Source organism: Lagenorhynchus albirostris, chromosome X, assembly GCF_949774975.1.
Source record: "Lagenorhynchus albirostris chromosome X, mLagAlb1.1, whole genome shotgun sequence".
In the NCBI taxonomy this organism is placed as follows: Eukaryota; Metazoa; Chordata; class Mammalia; order Artiodactyla; family Delphinidae; genus Lagenorhynchus; species Lagenorhynchus albirostris.
Genome location: NC_083116.1, coordinates 78993726 through 79021152, shown reverse-complemented (window position 1 = coordinate 79021152; position 27427 = coordinate 78993726). Strand labels below are relative to the sequence as shown.

The 27427-nt window shown below is 40.2% G+C and overlaps 1 protein-coding gene across 1 annotated transcript in view; it reads right to left on the bottom strand.

Moving 5' to 3' along the window:
- Positions 1-15891: 15891 nt before the first annotated feature.
- The window catches only part of AMER1 (APC membrane recruitment protein 1), a 30737-nt gene continuing 19201 nt past the window's right edge, over positions 15892-27427 (bottom strand). The window contains exon 2 of the transcript XR_009538461.1: positions 15892-16635. The gene's annotated coding sequence lies outside the window, so the exon portion shown is untranslated. The remainder of the gene's footprint in view (positions 16636-27427) is intronic.

Here is a 27427-nt window from a genome sequence, read left to right as displayed (position 1 = left end):
CTAATACATAAACATAGGAGTAAATCTTCATGACCTTAAGTCAAGCAATGTTTTCTTACATATGAAAGCAAAAGAATTAGTGACAAAAGAAAAATACAGAAAAATTGGACTTCATCAAAATTTTTAAATTTTGTGAATCAAAGGACTCTATCAAGAAAGTTAAAAATAACCCACAGATGGAGAAAATATTTGGAAATCGTATATCTGATAAGAGCATAGTATTTAGAATATATGAATAAATTACAGCACAACCAGAAAAAAAGGTAAATAATCTAATTAAAAATGGGCAGAGGATTTAAATAGATGTTCCTCCAAAGAAGTATACAGTGGTAAATAAGCACAAGAAAAATGCTCAGCATCATTCTTTATTAGGAAAACACAATTCAAAAAGTGCAATGCAATGCCACTTCACACCTACAGTTATGACAGTAACAACAGCAAAAAAGTTTCTCCCTTTATGTAACTTATCTTTTCATCCTCTTGCTAGTCTTTTGCAAATCAAAAGTTTTTTAGAGAGGAACCAAGAGGGTGGAATAGAAGGACGTGCTCTCACTCCCTCTTGCAAGAACACCAAAATCACAACTAGCTGCTAGACAATCATTGACAGGAAGACATTGACTGGAACTCACCAAAAAAGATACCCCACATCCAAAGACAAAGGAGAAGCCACAATGAGATGGTAGGAGGGGCGCAATCACAGTAAAATCAAATCCCATAACTGGAGGGTGGGTGACTCCCAGACTGGAGAACACTTACACCACAGAAGTTCACCCACTGGAGTGAAGGTACTGAGCCCCATGTCAGGCTTCCCAACCTGGGGATCGGGCAACAGAAGGAGGAATTCCTAGAGAATCAAACTTTGAAGCTTAGTGGGAATTGATTACAGGACTTCAACAGGACAGGTGGAAACAGAGACTCCACTCTTGGAGGGCACACAAAAAGTAGTGTGTGCATCGGGACCCAGGGGAAGGAGAAGTGACCCCAGGGGAGACTGAACCAGACCTACCTGCTAGTGTTGGAGGGTCTCCTGCACAGGGTGGGGGGTGGCTGTGGCTCACCGTGGGGACAAGGACACTGGCAGCAGTTCTCAGAAGTACTCCTTGGCATGAGCCCTCCCAGAGTCTGTCATTAGCACCACCAAAGAGCCCAGGGAGGAGCCAGTGTTGGGTTGCCTCAGGCCAAACAACCAACAGGGAGGGACCCAGCCCCACCCATCAACAGTCAAGTGGGTTAAAGTTTTACTGAGCTCTGCCTACCAGAGGAACAGTCAGCTCTACCCACCACCAGTCCTTCCCATCAACCCTCTTAGATAGACTCATCCACCAGAGGGCAGACAGCAGAAGCAAGAAGAACTACAATCCTACAGCCTGTGGAACAAAAACCACATTCACAGAAAGACAGACAAGATGAAAAGGCATAGGGCTATGTACCAGATGCAGGAACAAGATAAACCCCAGAAAAACAACTAAATGAAGTGGAGATAGGCAACCTTCCAGAAAAATAATTCAGAATAATGATAGTGAAGATGATCCAAGACCTCCAAAAGAGAATGGAGGCAAAGATCAAGAAGATGCAAGAAATGTTTAACAAAGACCTAGAAGAATTGAAGAACAAACAAACAGGAATGAACAATACAATAACTGAAATGAAAACTACACTAGAAGGAATCAATAGCAGAATAACTGAGGCAGAAGAACGGATAAGTGACCTGGAAGACAGGATGGTGGAATTCACTGCTGAGGAACAGAATAAAGAAAAAAGAATGAAAAGAAATGAAGGCAGCATAAGAGACCTCTGGGACAACATTAAACCCAACAACATTTGCATTATAGGTGTCAAAGAAGGAGAAGAGAGAGAGAAAGGACCAGAGAAAATATTTGAAGAGGTTACAGTCTAAAAGTTCCCTAACATGGGAAAGGAAATAGCCACCCAAGTCCAGGAGGCACAGCAAGTCCCATACAGGATAAACCCAAGGAGAAACACGCTGAGACACATACTAATCAAATTGGCAAAAATTAAAGACAAAGAAAAATTATTGAAAGCAGCAAGGGAAAAACGAAAAATAACATACAAGGGAACTCCCATAAGGTTAACAGCTGATTTCTCAGCAGAAACTCTACAAACCAGAAGGCAGTGGCATGATGTACTTAAAGTGATGAAAGGGAAGAACCTACAACCAAGATTACTCTAACCAGCAAGGATCTCATTCAGATTCGATGGAGAAATCAAAAGCTTTACAGACAAGCAAAAGCTAAGAGAATTCAGCACCACCAAACCAACTCTACAACAAATGCTAAAGGAACTTCTCTAAGTGGGAAACACAAGAGAAGAAAAGGACCTACAAAAACAATCCCAAAACAACTAAGAAAATTGTCATAGGAACATACATATTGATAATTACCTTAAATGTAAAAGGATTAAATGCTCCAACCAAAAGATATAGAGTGGTTGAATGGATACAAAAACAAGACCCATATATATGCTGTCTACAAGAGACCCACTTCAGACCTAGGAACACAAACAGACTGAAAGTGAGGGGATGGAAAAAGATATTCCATGCAAATGGAAATCAAAAGATATCAAGAGTACCTATACTCATTTCAGATAAAATAGACTTTAACATAAAGAATGTTATAAGAGACAAGGGAAGACACTACATAATGATCAAGGGATCAATCTAAGAACAAGATATAACAATTATAAATATATATGCACCCAACATGGGAGCACCTCAATACATAAGGCAACTGCTAACAGCTATAAAAGAGGAAATCAAAAGTAACACAATAATAGTGGGGGAATTTAACACCTCACTTACACCAATAGACAGATCATCCAAAATGAAAACAAATAGGGAAACAGAAGCTTTAACTGACACAATAGACCAGATCGATTTAACTGATATTTATAGGACATTCCATTCAAAAACAGCAGATTACACTTTCTTCTCAAGTGTACTCAGGATAGATCACATCTTGGGTCACAAATCAAGCCTCAGTAAATTTAAGAAAATTGAAATCATATCAAGCATCTTTTCTGACCACAACGCTATGAGATTAGAAATGAATTTACAGGGAAAAAAACGTAAAAAACACAAATGCATGGAAGCTAAACAATACGTTACTAAATAACCAAGAGAACACTGAAGAAATCAAAGAGGAAAAAAAAATACCTAGAGACAAATGACGATCCAAAACCTCTGGGATGCAGCAAAAGCCGTTCTTAGAGGGAAGTTTATAGCTATACAAGTCTACCTCAAGAAACTAGAAAAATCTCAAGTAAACAATCTAACCTTACACCTAAAGGAACTAGAGAAAGAAGAACAAACAAAACCCAGTGTTGGCAGAAGGAAAGAAACCATAAAGACCATACTAGAAATAAATGAAATAGAAACAAAGAAAACAGTAGCAAAGATCAAAAAAACTAAAAGCTGGTTCTTTGAGAAGATAAACAAAATAGATAAACAATTAGCCAGATTCATGAAGGAAAAGAGGGAGAGGACTCAACTCAATAATATTAGAAATGAAAAAGGAGAAGTTACAACAGACACCGCAGGAATACAAAGCATCCTAACTGACTACTACAAGGAATTCTATGCCAATAAAATGGACAACCTGGAAGAAATGGACAAATTCTTAGAAAGGTATAGCCTTCCAAGACTGAACCAGGAATAAACAGAAAATATGAACAGACCAATCACAAGTAATGAAATTGAAACTGTGATTAAAAATCTTCCAACAAACAAAAGTCCAGGACCAGATGGCTTCACAGGTGAATTCTATGAAACTTTTAGAGAAGAGCTAACACCTATCCTTCTCAAACTCTTCCAAAAAATTGCAGAGGAAGGAACACCACCAAACTCATTCTATGAGGCCACCATCACCCTGAAACCAAAACCAGACAAAGATACTACATAAAAAGAAAATTACAGACCAACGTCACTGATGAATATAGATGCAAGGATCCTCAACAAAATACTCGCAAATAGAATGCAACAACACATTAAAAGGATCATACACTATGATCAAGTGGGATTTATCCCAGGGATGTAAGGATTCTTCAATATATGCAAATCAGTCAATGTGATACACCATATTAACAAATTGAAGAATAAAAACCATGTGATCATCTCAATAGATTCAGAAAAAGCTTTTGACAAAATTCAACACCGATTTATGATAAAAACTCTCCAGAAAGTGGGCATAGACGGAACCTACCTCAACATAATAAAGGCCATATATGACAAACCCACAGCAAACATCATTCTCAATGGTGAAAAGCTGAAAGCACTTTGTCTAAGATCAGGAACAAGACAAGGATGTCCACTCTCACCACTATTATTCAACATAATTTTGGAAGTCTTAGCCATGGCAATCAGAGAAGAAAAATAAATAAAAGGAATACAAATTGGAAAAGAAGAAGTAAAACTGTCACTGTTTGCAGATGACATGATACTACACCTATAAAATCCTAAAAATGCCACGAGAAAACTACTAGAGCTAATCAATGAATTTGGTAAAGTTGCAGGATACAAAATTAATGCCCAGAAATCTCTTGCATTCCTATAAACTAATGATGAAAAATCTGAAAGAGAAATAATGGAAACACTCCAATTTACCATTGCAACAAAAGAATAAAATACCTAGGAATAAACCTACCTAAGGAAACAAAAGACCTGCAAGCAGAAAACTATAAGACACTGATGAAATAAATTAAAGATGATACCAACAGATGGAGTGATATACCATGTTCTTGGATTGGAAAAATCAATATTGTGAAAATGACTGTACTACCCAAAGCAATCTACAGATTCAATGTAATCCCTATCAAATTACCAATGGCATGTTTTACAGAACTAGAGCAAAAAATCTTAAAATTTGTATGGAGACCCAAAAGACCCCTAATTGCCAAAGCAGTCTTGAAGGGAAAAAACAGACCTGGAGGAATCAGTCTCCCTGTCTTCAGACTATACTACAAAGCTACAATAATCAAGACAATATGGTACTGGAACAAAAACAGAAACATATATCAATGGAACAAGATAGAAACCCCAGAGATAAACCCACGCACCTATGGTCAACTAATCAATGACAAAGGAGGCAAAGATATATAATGGAGAAAAGACAGTCTCTTCAATAAGTGTTGCTGGGAAAACTGGACAGCTACATGTAAAAGAATGAAATTAGAACACTCCTTAACACCATACACAAAAATAAACTCAAAATGGATTAGAGACCTAAATGTAAGATCAGCCACTATAAAACTCTTAGAGGAAAACATAGGAAGAACACTCTTTGACATAAATCACAGCAAGATCTTTTTTTTTTTTTTTTTTTTTGTGGTATGCGGGCCTCTCACTGTTGTGGCCTCTCCCGTTGTGGAGCACAGGCTCCGGAAGCGCAGGCTCCGGAAGCGCAGGCTCAGCAGCCATGGCTCACGGGCCCAGCCGCTCCGCGGAATGTGGGATCTTCCCGGACTGGGGCACGAACCCGTGTCCCCTGCATCGGCAGGTGGACTCTCAACCACTGCGCCACCAGGGAAGCCCGCAAGATCTTTTTTGATCCACCTCCTAGAGTAATGGAAATCAAAACAAAATTAAACAAATGGGACCTAATGAAACTTCAAAGCTTTTACACAGCAAAGGAGACCATAAACAAGACGAAAAGACAACACTCAAAGTGGGAGAAAATATTTGCAAATGAATCAACGGACAAAGGATTAATCTCCAAAATATATAAAAAGATCATGCAGCTCAATATTAAAGAAACAAACAACCCAATCCAAAAATGGTCAGAATACCTAAATAGATATTTCTCCAAGGAAGACATACAGATGGCCAAGAAGCTCATGAAAAGCTGCTCAACATCACTAATTATTAGAGAAATGCAAATCAAAACTACAATGAGGTATCACCTCACACCAGTTAGAATGGGCATCATTAGAAAATCTACCAACAACAAATGCTGGAGAGGGTGTGGAGAAAAGGGAACCCTCTTGCAGTCTTGGTGGGAATGTAAATTGATACAGCCACTATGGAGAACAGTATGGAGGTTCATTAGAAAACTAAAAATAGAATTACCATTTGATCCAGCAATCTCACTACTGGGCATATATCCAGAGAAAACCATAATTCAAAAAGACACATGCACCCCAATATTCATTGCAGCACTATTTACAATAGCCAGGTCATGGAAGCAACCTAAATGCCCATCAACAGATGAATGGATAAAGAATTTGTGGTACATATATACAATGGAATATTACTCAGCCATAGAAAGGAACGAAATTGACTCATTTGTTGAGACATGGATGGATCTAGAGACTGTCATACAGAGTGAAGTAAGTCAGAAAGAGAAAAACAAATACCATATATTAATGCATGTATGCGGAACCTAGAAAAATGGTACATATGAACTGGTTTGCAGGGTAGAAGTTTAGACACATGTATAGAACAAACGTATGGACACCAAGGGGAGAAAACCACGGTGGGGTGGGGATGGTGGTGTGCTTAATTGGGCAATTGGGATTGACATGTATACACTGATGTGTGTAAAATTGATGACTAATAAGAACCTGCAGTATAAAAAAACAAACAATAAAAAGATAATACTAAACTTTCTTTGGGTTATTTGTATGGAAATATGTTAATATAAATGTTTTCAGACATTACATGAAATTTCTAAAAGTCTTATATGTTCTGGTACAATGTTATAAGTCATAATTCTAGTTATTAGTTTAAGTGTATATCTCAGAAATAACTAAATTTTCTTGTCAATTTCATTATTATGAACTTTCATCAAATCTTTAACTGTGGTCATTTTTAAGTCTTGTCATTCACAGACAGTTCCGGGTGTACTCTGATACTTTTGCAAAAATGTTCCTATAAAAGGGTTTCATCTTCAAGGAATTCATGGAAAAAACTCTGACAAGTACAGGTTTCTGGTAACTGACTATATTGCTGAACTGAATGAATAAGCATTTTCAGAACTCTAATGGAAAACTGATGAATTCATAGAAGTGCTAACAAAAGACCAAGATGAAAAAATAATTAATTACATGGGACTGAGTGAACTGATGAGTATGATTATAATTTTTGTGACTTTCTGTTTGAATAAGAAATAAAAAATCCCACAAGGACTAAGAGGCAAAAAATATACAAATCAATTTTCACTGCAAAGTAAAGGAGCTGTTACAGTGGAGGATTACTGGACTGAATGTCAATATTATGACATAGTATGAGAGTGTTTCGTGTTTGGTAATTGCAATCATTGTTGCTTTTGTTGTGGTCATCCATTTATAATGCTTGGGTCAGTTTATTCATCTCTTGTAAAAATAAAAATAAAAAATAAAGTTTTTTAATTTTCCGAAGATCCAATTTAATAGTTTTTCCTTTTATATATCACACTTTTGTTATCAAGTCTAAGAACTCATGGCCTAGCTCTAGATCTCTCCAAATTTTCTTCTATTTTTTAAGTGTTATAGTTTTACATTTCACTTTTAAGTACCTGATCTGCTTTGAGTTGTAAATGATATTGGGTCTTTAATTTTTGCTTTACACATGTTCATTGTTATTATATAGGGTTGCAATTAACTTTTGTGTATTGATCTTATATTCTCAACCTTGCTGAACTTTCTAGTCTTGGTTTTCCAAGAATGCTTTTATTTATTTCCCTTTATTCACAGGACACTGAATTCACAGTTCATTCTTCTTTTATTTCAGCATTTGAAAAATATTCTGCCACTTCCCTTTGTCCTTCATGTTTTTTTGTTTTGTTTTGTTTTGTTTTTTGCGGTACACGGGCCTCTCACTGCTGTGGCATCTCCCGCTGCAGAGCACAGGCTCCGGACGTGCAGGCTTGGCTCACGGGCCTAGTCGCTCCGTGGCATGTGGGATCCTCCTGGACTGGGGCACGAACCCGCATCCCCTGCATTGGCAGGCAGACTCTCAACCACTGCACAACCAGGGAAGCCCCGTCCTTCATGGTTTTTGATGAGAAATCTGCTGCCATTTAAATTCTTGTTCCCCTGGGGGATAGATCAAGATGGCAGCATAGGAGGATGTGGTATTCACCTCCCTCCATGCACACATCAAAATTACACCTACATGTGGAACAATTCTCACTATAAACTAACTGGAAACTTGCAGAAAGACTTCTGTACAACCAAGGTTGCAAGATAGATCCACATGTAATTGGGTAGGAAGGGAATGAAAGTGATAAGGTCAGGACTGGTGCACCTGGGAAGAGACTCAGAGGAAAAGAGAGAATACATGGGTGGAGATCTACCCTGGGGAGTAAGTGATTTGAGCCATAGATTGGGTGCCCCAGTCTTGGGGTCTTACACAGGGGAGATGAGCCTGCTTGGCCTGTTGGAGAGCTGGGACTTAAAAGAAGGCTGAGGGAAGCCTGGATTCTGCTCTTGAGGAGCATGTGAACCCTGGTTTGCCCTCCAGGCAGGGCAGAAAGGGTAGATTGAAACCACATGTCTGGCTGACTCCTTCCTGATGACCATCTAGCCCTGTGCCCTAGCCTGAGCCAAGCAAATACTCCAGCCCCACTTACTCCATGTCACAGTGTAGCACTGGATCTAGGGCTTCCACAACTTAAGAGAAAACTCGACCATGGGACAGATAGGTGACCTGGTCCCAGGGAAGACCCTGGGTGGTGCAGCAACAGCCGTTGTTGGCACTTATTCAAGCACTGCCTCAGAAACAGCCCAGAACTGTGACTGCAGCCACTCCACCACAGCTCACATGCCAATATACACCAAGAGTCCACACAGGATTGCCTGCCCCGTACAACAAGAGGGTGGGGGCTGCAGAGGCTGTAAGGAGTTGCCAGCTGTGGGGGACAAAGGAGACTTGGACCCAGGGCTGTGTCTGAGCAAAGCAAAGGAAACAATTGCTGGTGCTGGCACAGGCAACACATCAGAGACAGCTCAGAACTCTCTCTGTGATCAACATGAGTTGAGAGCTTACATGGGTTCTCCTTGCCTCAGCACTCTCCCTCTCTGGGGCAAGGGTCCCAGTGCTGGGGAGGGGAAAGCATACACTTAAAGGAAACTGAGCCATCTCAGGCCAACCCTCAGGGCTGCTCCAGCAACTTGGGATCAGACCTCAGCCCAATCAGGTGGTGATAGCCATTGAGCAGAGGAGAAATCCTATCTAACACCTGGCTCCAGCTGTAGCCCTTCCATCTCCAGCCCCACCCCTTATGAAGGTGATAGCTCCCAGCACATCTTGAGGAAAGATGTGACTTGTATCCATGTCAAATTCAGCTCTCCTACCAAAAGCACTAGGCACACACAGTCTGTATAGAGATGCTCCCACATCAGAATACACCTTCAAGATCACAATAGGCAACAGTTTCACCTAAATTCATTAAATAAAAGGAAGTTAAGCAAAAGGAAAAGGCAAAAGAACTCATCACAATTGAAAGAGTGAGAGAAAAACCCTGAAAAAATAATGAAACAGAAATAAACAATTTACCAGATAAAGAATTCAAAACATTGGTAATAAGAATGTTAATTGGATTAGGGAAAATAATATATGAATACAGTGAGAATTTTGACAATGAACTGGAAAATATTTTTTAAAACCCAATCATAAAGGAAGAATTCAATAACTGAAATGAAAAGCACACTAGAAGGAATGAATAGCAGACTAAGTGTTACAGAAGAACACATAAGTGATCTGGAAAATAGAATAATGGAAATCAACTGTCAGAACAGAAAATTAAAAAAACAAATTTTTAAAATGAGAACACTTTAAGAGATCTCTGTGATAACAATAAGCATATTAACATTCGCATTATAGGGTCAAAGAAGGAGAAGGGAGAGGGAAGGAGATCAAAAAGTATGTGATGAAATTATGGCTGAAAAATTCCCAAATCTTAAGAAGGAAACAGATCCAGGTACAAAAGCACAGAGGGTCCCAAACAAGTTGAACTCAAAAAGACCTACACTAAGACATATCATAATTAAAATGGCAAAAGTTAAAGATGAAGAAAGAATTCTAAAGGCAGCAAGAGAAAAAGAGTCATATACAAGGGAACTCCCATAAGGCTGATTTTTCTGCATGTAATTTGTAGATCAGGAGGTAGTGGAAATGATATATTCAGAGTGATGAAAGGGAAAAGCCTGCAACCTAGGATACGGTACCCAGCAAGATTATCATTTAGAATTGAAGGAGAGAAAAAGATCTTCTCAGGCAAGCAAAATTTTAAAAGTTCATCAATACTAAATCTGTATTAAAATAAATGCTGAAGGGCCTTCTCTGAGTGGAGGAGAAGTAAGAATCTATACAAAAAGGGAAAACCATGTAAAATGAACTAAAACTATGATAAACAGTTAAAGGATTAACATGAAGATTAAAAATATGACATCAAAAACACAAGATATGAGGAAGGGAGAAAAAACATAGATATTTTAGAATGTGTTTGAACTTAAATAACTACCAGTTTAAAACAAGAAGATATAGGTCAACATATATGAAACCCATGGTAACCAGAAACCTACAATAGATACACAAAGACTAAAAATAAAGGAACACAAACATAAAACTAAAGAAAAGCAGCAAACCATAAGGAAAGAAACAAAAAGAAGTAATGGTCAGAGCAGAACTAAAAAGACAACCTGAAAACAAGTATTAAATTGGCAATAAGTACATACCTATGAATAATTACTTTAAATGTCAATGGAATAAATGCTCCAATCAAAAGACATAGGGTGACTGGATAAAAAAGCAAGACCCATCTATATACTGCCTACAAGAGACCTAAAGACCTCAGACCTAAAGACACACACAGACTGAAAGTGAGGGGATGGGAAAAGACATTTCATGCAAACAGAAAGGACATGCAAGCAGAGGTAGCAATACTCAAATCAGACAAAATAGACTTTAGAACAAAGGCTAAAACAAAATATGAAGAAGGGCATTATATAATGATGAAGGGATCAATACAAGTAGAGAATATTATACTCTTAAGATATATGAACCCAATACAGGAGCACCTAAGTATATAAAGCTAATACTAACAGATATAAAGGGAGAAATATATAATAATACAATAATAGTAGGTGACTTTAACACCCAACTGACATCAATGGACAGATCATCCAGGCAGAAAATCAATAAGGCAACAGTGGTATTAAATGACACAATAGACCAGTTGGAATTAATAGATACCTACAGGATATTCTAACCAAAAACAGTGGAATACACATTCTTTTCAAGTGCACATAGAACATTCTCCACGGTATGTCACATGTTAGGTCACAAAACAAGGCTTAACAAATTTAAGAGGATAGAAAATATATCAAGCATTTTCTCTGATCACAATGTTATGAAACTAGAACTCAATTACAGTAAGAAAAATGGGAAAAGAGCAAACACGTGAAGATGAGACAACATGCTACTAAAAACCAAAGGGGTAAAGGAGGAAATCAAAGAGGGAATCAGAAAATACCTCAAGTCAAATGAAAATGGAATCACAGCTCTCCAAAATATATGGATTCCAGCAAAAGCAGTTCTAAAATGGAATTTTATAGTGATACAGGCCTCCTTCAAGAAACAAGAAAAATCTCAAATAAACAACCTAAACTACCATATTCAACAGTTAGAAAAACAAGAAAAAAAAGCCTGGAATTGGCAAAAGGAAGAAAATAATAAAGGTCAGAGAGAAAATAAATGACATAGAAACCAAAAAAAAAAAATCAATGAAACCAAGAGCTATTTTTTTAAAGATAAACAAAATTGATAAACCTTTAGCCAGACTAACCAAGAAGAAAAAAGAGGGGACGCAAATAAACAAAATAAGAAATGAAAAAGGGAAAATAGCAACCAATACCACAGAGATACAAAAAATCATAAGAGAATACTATGAGCTATATCACAACAAATTGGACAACATAGAAGAAATGGACAAATTTCTAGGAGCATACAACCTGCCAAGAATGAATCAAGAAGAAACAGATAATTTGAAAAGACCAATCAGTAGAAGTGAAATTGAATTTGTAATAATAATTAAAAAAATTCCCAGAAAGCAAAAGTCCAAGACTGAATGGCATCACAGGGGAATACTACCAAGCATAGAATGAAGAAATAATTCCTATCCTTCTAAAACTACTCCAAAAAATTGAAAAGGATGCACCAATCCTAAATTCATTCTACAAGATCACCATTATCCTGATACCAATACCAGACAAAGACCCTACCAAAAAAGAAAATTTCAGGACAATATCTTTGATGAATATACATGCAAATATCCTCAACAAAATATTAATGAAATGAATCCAACAATATATAAAGTGGTCATACACCATAATCAAGGAGGATTTATTCCAGGGACTCAAGGATGGTTCAACATTCACAAATCAGTCAATGTAATATACCACAGTAACAAAAAGAAGGATAAAAATCATATGATCACCTCAATAGATTTAGAAAAAGGATTTGACACAATTCAATATCTATTCATGATAAAAACTCTCACCAAAGTTAATATAGAGGGAACATATCTTGACATTAGCAAGACCATTTATGACAAATCCACAGTTAACATCGTACTCATTGGTGAAAACCTGAAAGGCTTTCCTCTAAATTGAGGGAAAAGACAAGGATGCCCATTCTCACCACTTCTATTTAACGTAGTATTGGAAATCCTAGCCATAGCATTCAGACAAGAAAAAGAAATAGATGGCATCCAAATTGGGAGGGAAGAAGTAAAACTCTCACTACTGTCATCTACATGATACTTTATATAGAAAACCCTAAAGTCTCCACCAAATAACTATTAGAACCAATAAGTGAATTTAGTAATATTGCAGGATACAAGATAAACATACAGAAATTTGTTACTTTTCTATACACTAATAAGAAACTATCAGAATGAGAAAGTTAAAAAAATAATCGTATTTAAAAATCACATCATAAAGAATAACATACCTAGGAATAAACCTAACCAAGGAGTTGAAAGATTTATACTCTGAAAACTATAAAACACTGAGGAAGAAAATTAAAGATGATACAAAGAAATGTAAAGATATCTGGTGCTCTTGTATTGGAAGAATTAATATTGTTAAAATGGCCAAACTTCCCAAAGCAATCTACAGATTTTATGTAATTCCTGTCAAAACACTCATGACATTTTTCACAGAATTAGAATAATAATCCTAAACTTTATATGGGACAACAAAAGATCCCAAATTGCCAAAGCAATCTTGAAAAAAAAAATACAAAGCCGGAAGTATCACCCTCTCTGAATTACAAAGCTACAGTAATCAAAAGAGTGCGATACTGGCACAAAAACAGACACATAGAACAATGGGACAGAATAGAGAGCCCAGAAGTAAACCCACACACCTATGGCCAATTAATCTATAACAAAGGTGGGAAGAATATACAACAGGGAAGAACAGTCTCTTCAATAAGTGGTGCCAGGAAAACTGGACAACTACATGTAAAAGAATGAAATTAGATCATTTCCTCATACCATAAAAAAGTAAACTCAAATGGATTAAAGGCTGAAATATAAGACCTGAAAGCTTAAAACTCCTAGAAGAGAACATAGGCAGAACATTCTTTGACATAAATCATAGCAATATTTTTTTTGGATCTGTCTCCTCAGGCAAAAGATATAAAAGCAAAATTAAACAAATGGGAGGGCTTCCCTGGTGGTGCAGTGGTCAAGAATCCGCCTGCCAAAGTAGGGGACAAGGATTCGATCCCTGGCCCAGGAAGATCCCACATGCCATGGAACAACGAAGCCCATGCACCACAACTACTGAGCCTGAACTCTAGAGCCCACAAACCACAACTACTGAGCCCGTGTGCCTAGAGCCCGTGCTCCACAACAAGAGAAGCCATGACAATGAGAAGCCCGCTCACTGCAACGAAGAGTAGCCCCCGCTCGCTGCAACTAGAGAAAGCCTGTGCACAGCAACGAAGACCCAACACAGCCAAAAATAAATAAATAAACAAATGGGACCTAATTAAACTTAAAGGCTTTTGCATAGCAAAGGAAACCATCAACAAAATGAAAAGACAACCTATGGAATGGGAGGAAATATTTGTAATTGATATCACTGCCAAGGGGTTAATATCCAAAATATATAAACAGCTCATACTACTGCATATCAAAAAAATCCAATCAAAAAATGGGCAGAAGACTTGAATAGACATTTTTCCAAAGAAGATACACAGATGACTAACAGGCACATGAAAAGATGTTCAACATCATTAATAATCAGAGAAATTCAAATTAAAGCCACAATGAGATATCACCTCACACCTGTCAGAATGGCTATCATCAAAAAGTCTACAAATAACAAATTTTGGCGAGGTCGTAGAGCAAAGAAAACACTTGTACACAGCTGGTGGGAATGTAAATTGGTGCAGCCACTGTGGAAAACAGTACAGAGGTTCTTTAGAAAACTCTAAATGGAACTACCATATGATTCAGCAATTCCACTCTTGGGTATACACCTGGAAAAAATGAAAACAATAATTCGAAAAGATACATGCACCCCAATGTTCATAGCAGCACTATCTACAATAACCAATATGTGGAAGCATCCCAAGTGCCCATCAACAGAAGAATGGATTAAGAAGATGTGTTATGTATGTACAACGGAATACTCAGCCATACAAAAGAATGTAATTCTGCCATTTGCAACAACGTGAATGGACGTAGAGAATATTATGCTTAGTGATTTAAGTCAGATATATCACTTATATGCGGAATCCAATAAATAGTTTGTTTTATTTAACAAACTAATATATATAGTAAAATAGAAACAGATTCATTGATATAGGAAACAAACTAATGGTTCCCAGTGGGGAGAGGGAAGGGCAGAGGTACAGGATTATGAGATACAAACTACTATGTATAAAATAGATAAGCAACCAAGAATATATTGTGCAGCACAGGGACTTATCACCATTATTTTGTAACATCTTTTAATGGAGTATAATATAAAAATAATAAAGCACTATGCTGTACACCTGAAACTAATATATTATAATCCAACTATATTTCAATATGAAAAGAATTATTTCTGAACCATTGAAAATTTTTTATTTATCTAATAAAACCAGAAAAAATAAATTGAATAAAATTGTGACTTTCTTTAATAATTATTAAAATAAAATCAAATTCTTGTTCCCCTATAAGTAATATATTGGTTCCCTCTGGATCCTTTCAAGGTTTTTTTCTTTTCTTTAGTTTTCAAGTTTTAATTATGATTGTTTGTATTGGTCCTATTTGAGGTTCACTCAGTTCCTTGAATATGTAAGTTTATATCTTTCACCAAAATTTGGAAGTTTTCATCCATCATTTTCTCATATACTCTTTCACCTCCATTCTCTTTTCTCTCCTTCTGTGACTCAAATGATACAAATGTTATATCTTCTGTTTTTGTCCCAGTGGTATTATGGTTTTGTTCATTGTTTTCAACCTATCTTCCCTCTATTGTTCAGATTGCATAAATTCCACTAATCTGTCCTCAAGTTCACTGATTCTATCCTCTGTTATATCCTTCAATTTTGAGTCTATCCAGCATTTAAAAAAAATTCAGTTACTGTTGTTTTTTTCTTTAGTTTTAAAATTATCATTCGGTTCTTTTTGATGACTTCTAATTCATTGTTGAGATTTTCTAATTTGCTTCAGGAGAATTTGTTATTGGCTGCTGAGGCATTTTTATGATGGCTGCTTTAAAATCCTTATCGGATTATTCCCAACATGTGATTTATCTCAGTGTTGGCATCTGTTGATTGTCATTTCTCAACAGAAATGTCATATTAGTTAAAGTTTGATTTTCCTTGCTCTTGTATGATGGGTGATTTTTTATTTTATCATGGATATTTTGCATAGTATGTTAGGAGACTCTGCATCCTATATAAATGTTTTATGTTAGCAGGCAGTCACCCTGTTTAGGTTTAACATGCAGGTCCTGGACTACTTTTGTGGGCTGTGGCTTCAATGGCAATTTAGTTTTCTTTGTGGTCTTTATGGTACTATTTTACTCTTCTTGGTCTATCTGGTGCTGATGGAATTCCCATTTGTTTCTGATGTTGCTGCCTGAGGGGTGGAGAGAATCCCCCAGGCCAGGCTACCTGGTGAACCTAGGTTAAGGGGAAAATAGTCACTGTCCTGCAAGGAGGATGAGCATATCCCAAGCTGGGCCACTTGTTTTGCTAGGATAACCCTTGCGGGTACCACATAGTTACCTGATGTCTCTTAATAGTAGAGAGGAATCTGAAGCCTAGCAGAGAAAGAGAATGATTCCTTTTACTGCCTATTATTAGCAGGATTCCCAGTCAATCCTCTTTGCTGGTGCTGTTGGAATCACATGATGTTGTCAGAGGGACATCTGTTCCTTCTGGGAGAGGGTTAAACTTTCCTTGGCTGCTTTCTGTTGTTAGGTTTGGGGTCAGGAAATGCCAGGTCCATGTCACCATTTTTTCATGGGTTGGAGGATGCATGATGTCCTGCTGTTGTGCTATTTTCCTCCAATTCTATGATCCCTAGCCAGCTCACCTCTTCTTTCCACTTATAAAGTTCTCCTTTGGTTGTGTCTTATGTTATTTCCAGAATTTATAATTGTACTTTAGGGGAAGTACTTCTGGACCAGAAGACCCTGTAAAACATTTTTTAAAAGTCATTATTACCTGTCATAAAGATGAGTAATGTATTACTTCTGCCCTTAGGGAACAATAGGCTAGTAAGAGAGATGAGACAAGAATATAAATATAACAGCAGCATTTATTATGTTTCAGTTTACAGTTAACAAACATTAAGTTAATAAATGTTTAACATTTTATAACAACCTCTGAGGGAGGTACTAATATGTTGCCATTTTAAATATGCACAAGAAAACTTAAGCAACTTGCTCAATGTGACACAGCTAGTAGGTAGCAAAGCCAGGACTGGGACCTAAGCAGTCCGGCTTAAAAGCTACTACTCTTACCACTATACTAAGTTGGTTAACAACACAGAAAGGCAAATGAATAGGGTTCAGAACACCAAATGAACCTCCTATGATGTGGAAAACAGGAGGAGGTGGCATTTAGGAAGTGTAATGAAGGATAAGTAGGATTTCAATGGGTGAAGGTGGTGGAAGTCTAGTTAGAGGGAAGAGCATGTATAAAGGTCCTGTGGTGGTAACAGTGGGGGCCTATTGAGGAATCAGCTAAAGCATCTAGTATATAGAGTGGTGAGAGTTAGGACTACAAAAATGTTTGGAGCTGTAAGATAGAAGGTTTTGAATGCCAGGTTGAGGAAGTCAGTATTAATTTCACAGGCAATAGTGACTTCACAAGAGGCATGGCCTGAACAGTTGGGTGATTTTAAAGAACATTCTGGTGGCAGCAGCTGAGAGTAGATGCATGGAGCTCAGTGGAGACTAGGGTTGAAGGCCTGACCTAGGACCATGGCAGCTGAGATGGAGAAGAGGTGATGGATTCAAGAAATATTTAAGGGGTAGAGTCAACAGAATTTAGTGAACAATTAGATATGGCAACTGAGCATAAGAAAGGAGTCAATGATGACTCTTTTTAGGAGTCTGACTGGCTGGTAATGCCATTAAGTGAAATGTTGAATTCTTCTGGCTTCAGGAAATGGAAAAAAGCAGTATAGCGTCCCCAGTATATCTGTATTTTGAGATGTGGACATTATTATCCTGTTGACAGGCAAATTTCTTTTCTCAAGGCAAACTTCCTTTCACCTTTCCTCATAGATCCTATTTCCAACTGTTATAATAACTTTCCTTTGCTCTCCTCTGGACATACTCTAATTTCTTGCACTCTTAGGATGCAAGACACAGGCAGACTGGTGAGGGTGGGGGTGAAGAGAAAGAGTGAGTGAAAGAGTAAATGTGTGTTTGGGACAATGAGGCTACGGAATAAGGATATGACCTGAATTCTAACCTTAACTTAGAGAAGGCAATGAGGTAAAAGGCCTGTGGTTATCTTACCTAATCAGTACTGTTGTTTTCATGTCAGAGCCTTGTCCATTTTGACAAGGAATCAGAGGAAAATAAAATGGTAATGGAGCCTTCAGTGTTAAGACAAGGAACTAGGAGTCCCGGGGCCTAACTCCAGCTCAGCCTTAGGTCATCTGAGGGGACTTGAGAAATCCTTTTCCATTCCAGGTACTCCCCTCTGCTAAAGATGACATTCTATTAGGTTGAACTACATGAAATTGCCAGTACTCACCTAGTTTTGACTGGCACAAACAGCAATATCACATGGTTCAACTTAGTACTTTCCTCTATTGTAATCATATGCCTGCTTGCCTTACCACTTTCCCACAGCATGTATGCATGTGCAGTCACAGACATACACACACAGAAATACACACATACACACAATCACTAAATTGGAAGCTCCTTTATGATTGAAACAGTTCTAGATCTCTGAAAAAAAAGTTCCGTATTTGTAGTGTTTGCCAATTTCCATGGTGGTAATTACTCTCACCGCTGCCAATTTCATCTACCAATGTGATATCATTGAATGTGGAGTTGGAAAGAGATGTGCACAATCGGTTCTTGAGAGCTGGTACAAGCTGGCTGTAATACACCACTGCTTATCTCTACATCCATTTATAACACTTAGCACAAGATCTCAGACTTAGTATGAGGGCAGTAATTGTCAGTTTGAAGATGCAGCCTCCTCCAGAAGAATCCAAGCTGCACAGATAATGCCAGTAATAATGACAACAAGGGGCTTCCCTGGTGGCACAGTGGTTGAGAGTCCACCTGCCAATGCAGGGGACACGGGTTCGTGCCCCGGTCTGGGAAGATCCCACATGCCGCGGAGCGGCTGGGCCTGTGAGCCATGGCCGCTGAGCCTGCACGTCCGGAGCCTGTGCTCTGTACGGAAGAGGCCACAACAGTGAGAGGCCCGCGTACCGCAAAAAAATAAAAATAAAAAAAATAATAATGACAACCATTTGGCACCTTGCTTTACAGTTTTCCAACTAACTTGTATATCCATTTCAGGAGGAAGACAGGAGGGAGACAGGACAGGAATTCATATTCTTACCTGATGGATGAGGAAGTTGGGGATAAACTGAGATTGAGGAGTTGGGAGAATCAAGAAAGTGAATTCCTTTAGTTACAGCAATTTTTCAAAATAAAAAAAAGAAAACATACCCCCCCACATACACGTCAAAAATAAGATTTTAAAGTCACTGTATCCAATGACTGGGTTGTTACAATGTAGGATGTGGCTACTGGCTTTTCATAGGGCCCTGGCTTTGTGAGAGAGATGAGCTCATAGAGGGCAGACAACCAGTGCCAAAGCATTTGAGTACTACTATCACCTTGCATTTCTGTAGCCTTTTACAATTTTTTATAAAGTACTTTCACATTTAGTGTCTACTGCATTTTCCAGTAGGAAAATGAAGGTGGTCTCTGCTGAAGTACAGGATTGGTGGGAGGGTGGCTGAGTAGACATTAATGGCCCCATTTAGCAGGTGAGAAAACATGCTCAAGGCTGATGACAGACCTATTCAGAATCTCAAGGACTTGCCTGTTACACACTCTGGCTGCTCCCAGCACAGGGCTGCCTCAAGACATTTTTTCAGCTTCCAGGTGAGTAGAGTCCTTCTTCAGACTGGCCTACCACTAAGCCCAGCCCCAGAAGTGGCATTATAAATACCCTACAAGTACTTGGCTTTAAGGCCTGAAGGCAGCCCTCAAGGTAGGGACCCTGAGGAAAGCATTTTGGTTAGTCCTCTGTTTGCACCCTGTATGTAGATACAGCTCACATGCTTACACAAACAGTTGTTGGGAACTCATAAAAGCCCAGCCTTGACACCAAGCACCAGCCACTGTTATCTTCTTCGCACTCACCTGTTTGGTCCTCCTGTTCCTCACTTTCTTCCTCCCTTTGTACCTGGGCTTCTCATGCCTACTTTAAGCTCCTTACTTAGATGATGGTTTTAATCCTGATTATACAGCTCAGACCTTAGCATGCTCTTCCAGGTACAGCCCACTACAGCTTTCAGGCACCTCCAATTTCTGATAAAAGAAGTCAAACTTGTCATGCATTCTCCTTGAAGTCTCCAATCCTACCTCCCTTGGGGTAGGACATGGGACCTTGATCCTAGATACTGACAGCCCTGGCTTTTCTGGGAGCCCCAAGTCCAGCCATCAACAGGCACTCACAGAACTCAATGGGAGAAACATGATAGGCCCATACTCTCACTTACCCAGCAGCTTAGGCCTTCACAGAGGGTGACCAGGTTGACTAGATTCTCTCTCACTACAGGTCCACACCTACCAAGGATCCAAAGTGAGGCTGTCTATGTGCCAAGGATACAAGCCACAATGACAACTGAGATTGACCATCATCTGGGTAGGGCTCACATGGGCCAGGCACTGTACAGAGAAGCTTTATACACACCATCACTAATCCCCACAAGATACAGATTATTTCTTCCATTTTACAGATGAAGATGTTGAGGCTTAGAGAAGGTCTCACTTATCCAAGCTCACATAGCTGGAAGGTCGTGGAGCCAAGAAGAGTATCCAGGTCTGTTTGACTCCAAAACTCATACCACTTAGCTTCTTGTAGGTGCCCAGGAGTAATGAAAATGGACCCAGGTGAATTTGTCTAAAGAGTCTTGTTCTGGGACCCAAACTTGAAGAGGGCCACTAATACTGGAGTGCGTCCAGGAGGGATTGAGAAGGCTGGGGAAGGGGCTTAGACCAAGGACATATGAGGAAAGGTTGGAAGGACCTAGGGCTGTTTAGCCTGGAAAAGAGACAACTCCAGGTAACATGAATCAGGTCATGTCATTCTCTGCTCCCATCTAACTAAGGACAAGAGTCAAAGACTTTACAATGGTCTTCCCACCTCCCCTACTCCAACATTATCTCTGTGACCTCATTTCCTATTACTGCCCCCTTCACTCACTCCAATTCAGGCACACTGGACTCCTGGTTGCTCCTGGTATTTATTATCTGCTCTCACCTCAAGGTTTTAGTTCTTCTCTCAAATGTCACCTGCTCAGTGAGTCCTCTCTTGACCACTCTATTTTATTTATTTAATTTTTTTAACATCTTTATTGGAGTATAATTGCTTCACAATGGTGTGTTAGTTTCTGCTTTATAAAAAAGTGAATCAGCCATACATATACATACGTTCCCATATCTACTCTATCCTGCGTCTCCCTCCCTCCCACCCTCCCTATCCCGCGCCCCCAGGCGGTCACAAAGCACCGAGCTGATCTCCCCGCGCCACGCAGCTGCCTCCCACCAGTTATCCACCTCACGCCCAGTAGTGTATATACGTCCATGCCACTCTCCCACCCTGTCACAGCTTACCCCTCCCCCCCATATCCTCAAGTCCATTCTCTAGTAGGTCTGTGTCTTTTTTCCCATCTTACCCCTAGGTTCTTCATGACCTTTTTTTTTTTCTTAGATTCCATATATATGTGTTAGCATATGGTATTTGTTTTTCTCTTTCTGACTTACTTCACTCTGTATGACAGACTCTAGGTCCATCCACCTCACTACAAATAACTCAGTTTCGTTTCTTTTTATGGCTGAGTAATATTCCATTGTATATATGTGCCACATCTTTATCCATTCATCCGATGATGGACACTTAGGTTGCTTCCATCTCCTGGCTATTGTAAATAGAGCTGCAATGAACATTTTGGTACATGACTCCTTTTGAATTATGGTTTTCTCAGGGTATATGCCCAGTAGTGGGAATGGGAGAAAATATTTGCAAATGAAGCAACTGACAAAGGATTAATCTCCAAAATTTACAAGCAGCACATGCAGCTCAATAACAAAAAAAACAAACAACCCAATCCAAAAAAGGGCAGAAGACTTAATAGACATTTCTCCAAAGAAGATATACAGATTGCGAACAAACACATGAAAGAATGCTCAACATCATTAATCATTAGAGAAATGCAAATCAAAGCTACAATGAGATATCATCTCACACAAGTCAGAATGGCCATCATCAAAAAATCTAGAAACAATAAATGCTGGAGAGGGTGTGGAGAAAAGGGAACACTCTTGCACTGCTGGTGGGAATGTAAATTGATACAGCCACTATGGAGAACAGTATGGAAGTTCCTTTAAAAACTACAAATAGAACTACCATACGACCACTCTATTTTAAATTGCAACCTCCTATCTTTCCTTTATTTTTCTCCATTGTACCTATCACCATCTGACATACTATAACTTGTTTATTTATTTTGTTTTATTCTCTGCCCACCTGTGGAAATAAGTAAGCCCCAAAAGGACAGGGATTTTATTTTTATTTTGCTTATTCACTGTCACACCCTCAGAACCTAGAACAGAACCTGGCATATAATAGGTACTCAATATTTGTTGAACCAAAGAACACCATCTGTGACTTCCGATCTGGAAGGACTGTTACAGGGCAAAGAGAGTAGATAGCAAACGGGATCTGTGTGGCTCCCAGGGACTAAGCTAGGCCTATTCCAGCTCAATATATGTAGGGACATCTTAGGTATTAAAATTGCCCCAGGATTCTATGTTAGGGGATATGAGCAGGAACAAGACAGATGTTGTAGGAGAAATTTAAGCATCAAAAAGGAAAGGGTAAGGAAAGGACCACAGCCTGAGATTCTGTGTTCTCCAACCCTTCATTTAAGGATGTAGAAACTGAGGCTCTGAGCAATCAAGTTTCTATCAGTTGCAGGCGAACTAAAGGGACTAAAATCTTGGTGTTCTAAATTCTAGGACAGTGGAATAATTTTTTTCTTCAATAAGGCAGTATTTTGTGGCAGGGTACTTTCTGGAAATATTTGTGTTTGTTTGTGTGTTGTCCCTCTATGTCCCCACTCCCCATTCTCCTGCTCCATGGAGGTAATCAGGCCTTTGAAAGACCTCTTGCAAGATGGATTTCACAGTATAGAAAGCCAAAGCAGACTGAAGTCACCGAATCTATCATTCTTTTATAAAAGTATGACAATCCCATTGAAGATATATAGTCATAAAGGAAAAGGAAAAGCCCAGAGAGAGAAAAAAATAAAAGAACAGAGATCCCTACCACTCCCAGCCCCACCTGGAAAGGGAGAGCTCCTGAGTCTGGGGCAGTAGAGAAACACAAGCACTGCTTAGGGCAGTGCCTCAAAGATGGGGAGGAGATGGCTCTAAGGTACCCAGAAGGAGGCAGGACCTAGGACCTCAGAGCTCTCACCTTCCCTTCCCTCACTGCTGGCATGGAAAATGAGGGTATCAGTGGTGACTGGAATAGATTAGAGATTAGTTGTCCTTGCCTTAATTTCTGGGTAATCGAAGTACCCCTTGGATTCCAGTGCCACCCTTGAGTGGATCCCCAGTCATGACAAACATGGAATTTTCTGCTTCCCTGCTAGGATGGGAGGTTTGGAGTCAGAATTCAGTTACTTTAAATAAAACAAACAAGGACTATTTCTTGCCCACAAGAAATTGTGGGAAACCTCATGAGGTTCTTGATGGGCTGGGAGAACCACTTAGAAAATATGCTCAGGCATCCAGGAGGAAGTGGAAAAGCAGGAGAGAAACTGAAGGAGCAGCCTTCAAGAGCCCATCAGACAGCAATTATTCTTCCAGAGAATGAGACTTTCCCACTGTGACTATTAAGTGATTTGCAATTAAGTAACTCTTCATGAGGCAATGCTCCAATTGATGGTGAAGGTCTGAGTGGACAGAGGTCAGTTCTCCAGGCTCATGTCTATTGATTCACTCTGCTATTCATCATTTTTCCCAGGCTGCTTATTAGCAGGTTTAAGTGGGAGGAGGGTTGGGCCCACCTGGCTGGGAACAATTCCCAGAGATCCAAGGCTTCAGGTGGGAGTGGGGGAAAGGGGTTGCTCCCTGGGCTCACAAGGGCCTCTGACCTGGGCTTGGAGCTGGGAAGTTAGGCTGGGCTCAGTGGGATAAGGAAGCAGCCAGAGGTCCCTTTTAGCTTTAGGATGCTCTGACTTTGGGCCTGCTGCTGGGAACATTGCTGGGATTCACCCCTAGCACCCATAATGTACATTGTAACAGCAGCTTCACTACAACAGAAATAGCAGGAGATTTGAAGTCTATTTATCTGGTTGTGTGAACTTTGACAAGGGTCTTAACGTTTCTGAGGTCCTGTTTTCTTATCTGAAAATGCAGATAACAACAATGTTGACCTCATACAGTTAAGGTAAGGATTACACAAGATAATGTAAAGTGTCTATGGCCTGGCACACATCAATGATATTATTATGTGTTTGGAAAATTATTATTATTAATCTTTCTCTTCCACCACATCTTCCACCCCAGCCTGCCCATCCTCTTTCCAACCCTGATTTGCAGTCAATGTTCTAGATCACCATGAGCAAGTCATTTCACTTCTCTATGCCTCCATTTCCTTACCTGTAAACTGGGTATAAAATAATCTGTTCTGCCCACCTGCTTCAGGGGCCTTTTAGAAGAAAATGGAGACAGAAGGAATTTGCAGACTAGAAAGTGCTACCACAGGTCACTTGCTCCTATTGGCTAGGTTTGGCTCCTGAAAGTCATGCAGGCCAAAGTCTAGGAATTATCCAGAAGAGGAACACAGTCAGTAGGGCCCAGAGCCCAGTCAGGGTGGGGGCAGTGGGGAGCTAGCAGCTTGCCCACAGCATCCTCCAAAAGTCTTGCACAAAGTTCTCTTCTCTGCAGGGTTTCCATCTGCTCTAAACAGAAACTGAGAACAAAGGAAGCCCATTTGCTAGGCACAACCCCAGCCCTCAAGCAGACCAGAAAATAGCACTAGAGCTGACTGAGCCAGTTTTCTTGATGATCTAAGGAAGATCTTAGGAGGTTCCCTCCACCAATGGCCCTCTCTAGTATTGCAAAGGACTCCCCAGGAGGTCACAGTGAAGGTAGCTATCAGTCACAGCAGAACAGGAAGAGGTGCAATACATCAGTCATGTCGGGTACCACAAAAAGAACTCCCCCCAAGGCCAACTGAGTTAGAATCAGTGTGGGAAGTGCTGGACTTAGGTAGTTGACAAAGTTCCATTGGTCACTCTGAGGTAGCCCAATCTTCTGTCTTGCATACGGAAACTAGTCTAGTCAAATCTATGCCCATGCCACCCGCATATTATTGTTGGGGAAACTGAGACTCAGAAGGAGAAGGGATTTGCCCAAGTCCTCATAGATTAATGAGGGGCAAAGATTAGGGCAGAAGGCCCAGCCTCCCTGACTCCATGACTCCCGTGAATTTCCAATGGATGTAATAAGGCCTTCCCAGAAACTCTTGCTCCAAAAGCTCCCTGAGCAGCTACAACACTCTTCTTCCTTTCATGAGCAGCCCAGGGCGGACAATTCCATTTCTATACATTATCAACTTCCCTCCCAGGATGTTCTCTTTTCTCTCTTGGAATTTGCTTCTATTTTGGCTTTGCTTGATTCACGAGGTCCTGAGGGCCATCAAGCTTATTATCTAGTCTGAAAAGGGGCCCCAGGGAGCCTAGCAACACTATCCACTGCACAAGCAGCTGCTATTTCAGGCCTTCTGGCTTGTACATGGCAATTGGGCAGAACTCAAGGAAGCCCATCAACAGGTGCCAGATGCCCTTGCTTACCAGGAGCCAGTGGTAAGAGTTTGGATTAGAGAAACCTGAGCCATTAGCACAATCACCTTCTCCTGTTTGATGGCACAGGTAGGCCTTTATGTGGGTAATAGAAAAGGGAAGGTGATTACTGCCTAGGCTTGGACAGGCCTGGATATCACGATATGACACAGGTGACTGAGTTGTTGCTGTGACATCTGTTGACCCAGGTGACATCTGTTGCTGGTGCCAACAGATGAGCTGCCTTGCAATAAGGGGCAGAAGCCACATGCTCCCCAATCATTCTCACAGCTGAATAGGTGGGGCAGTCAGCTGCCTGGCCAGCATCTCTGCCCACAGGCCTGGGTAAAGGATGCTATTCCTTTCAGGTTGGTCTGAGAGTCCCACCATTAGATGCATCCTTTTGCTGGAGCCATCAGTAGGAGGTCCACACCTCTGCCTCCTGGCTGGTGGGGAAACCAGCACACTTACATGAACTGAGGCTAATTTCAGAAGTGCTAGCCAGCCCCCAGGCAGGTCTCAGGGCATGCATGGTGTGATGGAGAGCAACACATCATCAGACTGAGATGCAGGGAATGGCTTGGATGAACTGAAGTTTCCTCTACTTTCAGTTTCAGCTCTGGCTTCTGTTCCCCCTACTTGTTGACTCCCACACACCCCCTTGCTTTTTTTCATTTCCCTTCAAGGGCAAACCCAACAACCATGGGTCACAGGCATGTTGCTGTGGAACAAACCATAAGAATGCACTTTAGTGACTGGGGGTCCCTCTTGAACCCAGTTTATTAGCATTCAGCAAAAGAAATATTTGTTACAAACAGGCAGTGCATCAAGATATCCAGATGTCAATGAGAACTAGGATTGGAGAGATCACAATCCAGGCAATTCCATGATGTCTCAGGGATAGGGAAGGGGAAGTTAGGGCACATCCAGGGGCCATGCTCCCCTTTTTGCACTGGGAGAGAAAGAACTCTTACACCTGGGGTGAGGATGTACTGCAGTTTCTAATTTCTTCCCTTTGTCCCCCAGCCGTTTTATTTAACATGACCTAAATATACATTCCTGGTTTCTTCCCCCCCCCCACCCCATATACATCAGGGAAAATAAGCACCAATAGTAACAAGAATAATAATTAAAGCCCTGCCTCTCAGTAGGCCCAACCCTCACACATATACACGCCATGTGGATTTTCTTCTTTGGAGTGACTATAGGATGGAAAAGTAGGGATCAGGCCAGCAAGCCATCACCCTAACAGTCACTATTCCCCAAAGTCCCATCCATGTGTGAGCTGGAGCAGGGCAGGGGAGTAAGAATGGCGGCAGAGGAAGAGATTCCCCCAAAGCAGCAAGAGGGGTCAAGGAATTCCCCAACGTCTCTTCTGGGTGAATATCACAATGAACTGAGCTCCTGGAAAGTCCCATGTAAGGGTTTCCTCAATGAGATGGTCAATTCCTGATGATTCAAGCATCACTTCCATCCATCTCCCCCAGCTTCTTGGGGAGAGGGGGAATAGTTGAAACCCCCTGCCCTCCTCACTGGGCGGAGAATGTCCCCAAAATGCTCCTTTGGAGAAACTCAACACGACAAATAGCAAAACGTGGGCACTCTGGTTTCAAAACTAGAGCACAAAACATAAAGAGGAAAGAGAGACAGAAGGTCTATACACGGGTAAGGGCAAGGTCTGAAAGAAAAAAATAAACCATAAACAACACACTGTCTACCAGGTTCCACATGCCTGAGTCACCTGGCATTTGTCTTAGTACCTGGGCATCTTCTGCTGTCCCTATCATAGAGGGAGGGTATGGACAGTACGATACATCAGGGATGGGGAGAGGGGAAAGAGCGAGAGTCCTGGGCAATTGAGA